Raw genomic sequence first — 6,578 nt, forward strand, 5'->3', positions numbered from 1 at the left:
GTTCGTGCCCCCTCCCTAATATTTTCCTCTTTCCCAGGGGCAGAGGGAGCTGAGACCCCACGGCATGAACACACACAGTACTAGTCTGCTGGTGTTCTCTATGTGGAACCACCCAGCTTACGAGCACATGAAGTGAAGCTTCGTAAAATAAATTTGAAGGCAATGTTGATAGAAAAATCAATAACAAATTTTAGAAACAAGACTACTAGGTATAGCTTCTTGAATGACCTAGTTAGGATCAGATGATGAGAGACATCTCGTCGCTCATTTACTTGACCTAGGGCAGTTTCCCCATTTGCAAAATGAAGGAGCAGATCAGCCATTTGCATACTGTGCTCCTGGAGGACATGGTACAAGGTTGAGCCTGGGAGGCTTCCTCAGAGCAAGGGGGCATCAGATGGCAGAGCCCAGCACTGTTTCCAGGACCCAGCTCCATTGACTGAGGATTCACTTACTGGCGTTCTGCCTACTCCTTTATGTGAACACAGGTTTGAAAGAACTTGAAAATTCATTGCTTTAGCTGATCACCTAAGGTTTCTTTTGGTTCTAAATTTTCATAAAACCCATGAGCTAATGTGATGCGGAAGAGTAAATTATTTGGAGAAGAAAGGGAGGAGCAAAATTTACTTAAAATTATAAATCCTACTTCCTTTTAAAATTGTGTCCAAGATAGGAGGGTTTTAATGCTGGGCTTCTGAGCCTGTGTGGCCCTTTCCCCGTCACCAACTCTCATCCCTTGGTCATTCTACCTGGACTTACTCATCTGGATGAACCAGAAAGTGCCTTCTGAGGCCTATCTACCTCTCGAAAACCATCATGGCAGCATTGTGAGCCTTCACACCTCAGGGCGGGGAGAGTTTGCTGAGCAGACAAGAGTCTACAGGGTGCTGATGCCCCTCCGGCAAATGTCACGCTGTAATCCACATAACAAATATGGACCATGGTTTGCAAATCTTTACAAAACATCTTTTATTGTAATGTAAAAACTAAATGTATTGTTTACCAAAGAATATAGTTTCCATCAAGGCTTGCTTTGTTCTAATGAACGCTCCTTTAGCCTATAAACCCTGAAAAAGAAACTAATGCTCATTAATGAACATTATTACACTGTGTGCCTCACTGAAATATTTTTCTTAATTATGTGGGCAAATCAATGTTTGGAGAAATATGCGAGAATATGCAAGACTGTTAACAACAATTGTTATGTGAAGAGCGCAGACAGCAGCAGAAAGTGGGGCTGGAAGGTGACACAGTGGAAAAAACAGAAGCCTGAGAGTGGGGGCTCCCCGACGTGCCCACGCTGTCCCCAGGGGAAGGCTGGGGGTCCAGCGGGCCTTCCTCACGGACGTCAGGAAACCCACCTTCCAAAGGGGGAGGCTGCCATTTGGTGTCCAGCCGCCAGGTGATTGCAGTTATCCATCATGAGAAGGTGATCAGCTCAAGGGCCAGGCCTCTAAATACTAGACCTGTTCTAGTGTTTTACTTCTCTTTAGTAGAGTCACAGAATCATCAATGAATTTGTTTTCCTAGTATACTTAAAGATTTAAAGACTCTAAAAAGCAATATATTTAATTATTAATAGAGTAATTTTCAGAGAAATAAGTGGTGATTTCAGTCATAAAATTGTGAGTTCCTTGTAAAAGTCCAATGATGGCAGTGCCTAATAATATTCTGCTATGATTTAAAATAAAAAAATAAACACAGTTTTAGGGGCACTTGGGTGGCTCAGTTGGTTAAGCCTCCAACTCTTGATTTCAGCTCAGGTCATGATCTCAGGGTTGTGGGATCAAGCCCTGAGTTGGGCTCATCCTCAGTATGGAGTCTGCTTGGGATTCTCTCTCTCCCTCTGCCCCTGTCTCTCTCTCTCTGTCTAAAAATAAAAAAAAAAAAAAATTAAAAAACTCACATAGTTTTAGGAAAATAGAAATACATTCACAGTGATAGAAGTCATGAAAACCCACATATCAAAATTATTCAAGTTCGATATCAAACTTAGTGAAATGCCATTGCACAGGCCAGTCGTAAATATAAGATTAAGTTTTTCAAATTGCATCTCAAAACTTCCCTTTTTAAAAGAAATACCATATTAGCATATTTCCCTTCATTTCTTGACTAGGGAGACAATGAAAACATTTTAATAATAGCCCAACGTGATTGTGCATCCCGGGCCCTCTTCCAGGAGAGCCCCGGCGTTCATTATTGCTTTAACGACAGGCCTCTTGACTCCAGACAAGGAGGTCTGGGTATTTTCCGCGGTGTCTCGTCCACCGGGAGGTGGTCGCTGATAGGATAGATCAGCAGGCCTAGCTGCAGGGACACGTCCCACAAACGCGGCTGAACACCTGCCCTGCACGCCTCCACGCTCTGCCGCCACCAGCAATTACCAGGGACGGGAGCACAGACACCACGCGCGGGAGCCTGGCCGGGGCGCCGCCGCTTGTTCTGCACCGCACCCATTCAGTTGGGCCCTGCCCTGCGACTTCCCCTGCTTTGTTATCTGGCAGCATCTACGCAGTCACACCTGCACTGTGTCCCCAGCGCCATCATTAGCGTTTGTCACATCTATTGATTGCCCTCAAAATGCAGTTTACATGGATCGCTTTCCATGGTCCCGAGAAAGCCCCGTCTCCCCCAGACGCGGTGGCGACTGGCCGGCCAGGACCAGAGGCTATCCCTGAGTGTCCAATGGAAACCGGTGTGGCCGTACGTAGGCTTGTGGTCAGCATCAGGGCACGCCGAGTGTCACAAATGCCACTCCTCTTAGGACAACAAAATGTCCCCAAAGTTGTGAACTTCCTGTTCGCCGGGATAACCCTACCCCAAACCACCCATGGCCCTGTGTTTTGAGGAGCAACGGGAAACACGCAAAGGTCACAGAAGTACTCCTCGTGAGTGGCCCAGAGGGCACACACCTGTCCTAAGCAGGAGCGTCACGGGGCGTCTCGGGGTCACCCCCCCCAGGAGAGCGATACCCATGTCCCCTCTGCAGATGAGGGAACAGAGGCCCATGGGCTTCACGCCCTGCGCCCTGTTTCCCACAGATCCCCCACGAAGCAAGCGAGATCTGAAGACAGCTCTCCCGGCCCAGGAAACCTGCCCTCTCGCCCCTGCTTGGTCTCCGCGGGAACGGACCTCGGGTCCGCGAGTCGCGCGGCCTTCGCTCATGCCTGCTGGGCTGTAAGTGCACCCTCTCACGCATCCGTCTCTCTCGGAATGCTCTGCAATCATCTCCTTTCTGCATCCTTCCCTTTTCAGAGACTGCAGGGGCCTCCGCCGTGACGTCTCCGAAGTATCTTCTCAGGACACTGTGCGGTAGGAAGGAGGCTCCCATCAGGGAGGCGCGAACCAAGGAGTTAGCGAAGCACAGCGCTCCCCCCGGGGCCCGGCTCTGCCTGGGTTCACACTTAGCATCTGCAGCATGCAGGGAACGGAAGACCCGGCCATCGGAGAGCGCGCACACATAGTCCCAAGGTCGCAGCGCCGACGTGAGAACTCAGCCTCCAGTACCGCCGCCGGCGTGCTGCCGTGACGTCACTGCCGTCTGGGTTGCTGCCGTGACGTCACCGCCGTCGGGGTTGCTGCCGTGATGTGACCGCCGCCGGGGTGCTGCCATGACGTCACCACCGTCGGGTTGCTGCCGTGATGTGACTGCCATCCGGGTGTGCTACCGTGACGTCACCACCGTCGGGGTTTCTACCGTGACGTCACCACTGTCAGGGTGCTGCCGTGACGTCGCCGCTGTCGGGGATACAGCTGTGACGTCACCGCCATTGGGGTTGCCACCATGATGTCACGGGACTTGTACCATTACTTAACAAATGTCACTTAGCTCGGGCCAGGCCCTGGTCCAAGTGGGCAACAGGTGGCAGAGACGTGCTTCTCCTTCCTGCCGTGAAGCCGAAGGCCAGGCAGCGACGGGGGTGAGATGCCGAGGGCCTCCGGCTCTGCTGGTAGTGCTCTGATGCAACTCTCAGCACCTTTCCTGGTCCCGAACTGCCCCGGCCCCAGCATTGTCTGCAGGCCTGTGAGTGTCGTGTGAGACCAGGTTTTCCTGTATCTGCACAGAGCTCTCCATTGTTTGATAACTTCCACAAATCCTGCCCTGTGATCTTGGCTGGGATGTGTTGAAGAACAGGTGCTCCCCCCTGCACAGCCGGGAGCCCAGGGGCCCCTCCGGAGACAATCCCCAAGGCGGGATGTGGGAGTCACTGCCGGATGATAAATGCACAAATATGAAGGAGAAGGCATGGGGGCAGACCCCTGGCAGGACCTGCTGAGCCCTGGAGGGCAGCTTCGTGCTGGGACAATGTCAGAGGCACAGGACTGCAGGGCTGAGCGCCGACGCGGACGGCCCAGGCTGTCAGTGAGCCGGGAAGGAGGAGGAGGTTCGCTCAGCTCGCTTGCTTCCACTCTGGAGCAAGAGGGCGAGCGGGTCAAGTGCCCGTTAGCCCCCGCGCGCAGGGGGGCTGAGTCCACGCTCCCTGCCCCGCGGGTGGGACTCGGCACCCCGCCCTCCGTCTGCTTCCACGTCTCTCTCGGGGTGGCGGGGCGGGGGGTGCTGTTTCCACACAAGGGAGTGGGGGGAGACTGTTCCCCTGACCGTCCTGGGAGGGAGCGAGGTCCCTGTGCACCGACCTAGGGTCTTGGTTAAGACCAGAATAATCGTGCGTCTCGGGGAATTCAGACGCACGACCTGCCAGGGTGCATCTGGCGCCGACAGAAGACAGCCCAGCTGCCTTCGGAGGCGGCAACTCTGTCGCAAGCTGTTGGCACAAACCTCTTCTAACCAAATTATGTTTCTTGCTAATATGTCTGCTTACCTTTCCCGAGGACCACGTCTATTCATTGACAGGACCCTATTAAGTGCTTTCTGCTCACCGGGAGGCCCCCATTGCCGGCGAGCCTGTCTGCTGTGACCGCCCATGTGACTCCTCTGAGGGACAAGGCGGGAGGAGGTCCCGTGCGGAGGGTCTTCTCCGAGAGGTCAGGGCAGAGGCCGGCGGTTTCCGTTCCAGTTTCAAACGCACTAAGGAACCCACATCCATATTCCTTCTAGTATTTTCCTAGCTCTATCTTCTTTGCCTTGTCCAAAGGTTGGGAATTACATTGCAAGCTTTTAAAAATTACCTGTATAAAGGGGTCAAAGATCCTGGTTCAGAGCAGGTGAACAGTGGGATGAGCAGCTACCCCTCCGTTCCCCTCTGGTCCCTTGCTTCTGACTGTTGCCGGCAGAGGAAGGGGAAAAGCCCGGTCACTGACCAGCTAGGGTTTCATAGCGTACACACCGGCACAGCCCGCGTCTCAGATCATGGGAGATTCCAAGAAACCGCAAGAGGAAGTGAAGTGTTGGGACTTTAAACATCCAGGTAGAGAATTAACATAAATCCATTCCATCAGCCCACCCCGTTCATACAACAGAAATGTATTCCTGATGAGCTTTCATCCTGCCTTTCAATTTATTACACTGATTAACACCCCAAACCATTAATTCCATCTGTGTCTCCTTTTCTTCCTTTCTTCACACTGTCACATGGCAGTCTGGGGATGCATCATTGTTCCTTTTGAGAATCCCTGTTCCAGGAGATTTGAAAAAAAAAAAAAAAATATATATATATATAGTTTGAACTGTATTGGTTTAAGACATAAGGGAAACTCTAGGATGGGGTGTGGTGTAAATTAGTAAGGCTTCTAAATAATGGTAATTCTCTATGATTCAATAAAATATTAAGGTTTCACACTTCAGAAACTAGCAACCAAGGCATTTAAGTTCAAGTAACTGAATCTATCCGTGGTGTTGAAGAGGAGTATTTGAGGTCATGGTTTCTCATACCCTACACAAATATTTAGTAGTAAAATGCCATACTTCACTGTACCAGCTGTTGAGAGATCATCAGACACAGCCTGTGGATGCTGTCCGGCCATGGCCAGGCCCATCCAGAGGACACTGCATGTGCAGGAAAAGGGGTCAGCGTTACAATTAGCTGCAGGAGAGATCGATGACTTGGTCACCTGTGCTGCATGATTGATGGGGCCCCAGTACCTGCAGGGCCCACACAGGGAGAGGCCGTCTTCTCGTGGGCCCTGTGTATCTCAAAGACCATCTTGATTTGTATCCGTTTTGCTGGTTGTGAGGGAGCCATTGATTAAAACCAAGGCACTGTGTGCTGAGAGGCAAGAGCAAACCTCGTTGGTGACGTTGGCATCTCAGGGTCCATTCATAAGGAGCTTGGCCTCCTTGTTCTCATCAGCAGCTTGGTGCTACTACTTCTGCTCATTTTTATAGAAGCGGCTCAGGAGAGGTAAGTGACTTCCAAAACTGGACATAGTACAACATAAAGTAGAATCCAAATCGGGTCTGGTGGTGACAAATTCTGAACAGTTTTTTCTCTTTCCCTGTATTTTCCAAGTAGTGTTCCTTTAAACATTAATACGGAACTCAAGTAAGTTTTAGCCTGAAGATGTGCTTTGGCAAAGGTACGTTGGAATTAAAATCTGTGATATTGGCCCATGAAGAAAACTTTGTATGCCAAAATTATCTGACCTGAGAATGCATATACGTGTGTGTGCGCGCACGTGCC

The sequence above is a fragment of the Zalophus californianus genome, chromosome 9, assembly GCF_009762305.2.
Source record: "Zalophus californianus isolate mZalCal1 chromosome 9, mZalCal1.pri.v2, whole genome shotgun sequence".
Classification (NCBI taxonomy): Eukaryota; Metazoa; Chordata; class Mammalia; order Carnivora; family Otariidae; genus Zalophus; species Zalophus californianus.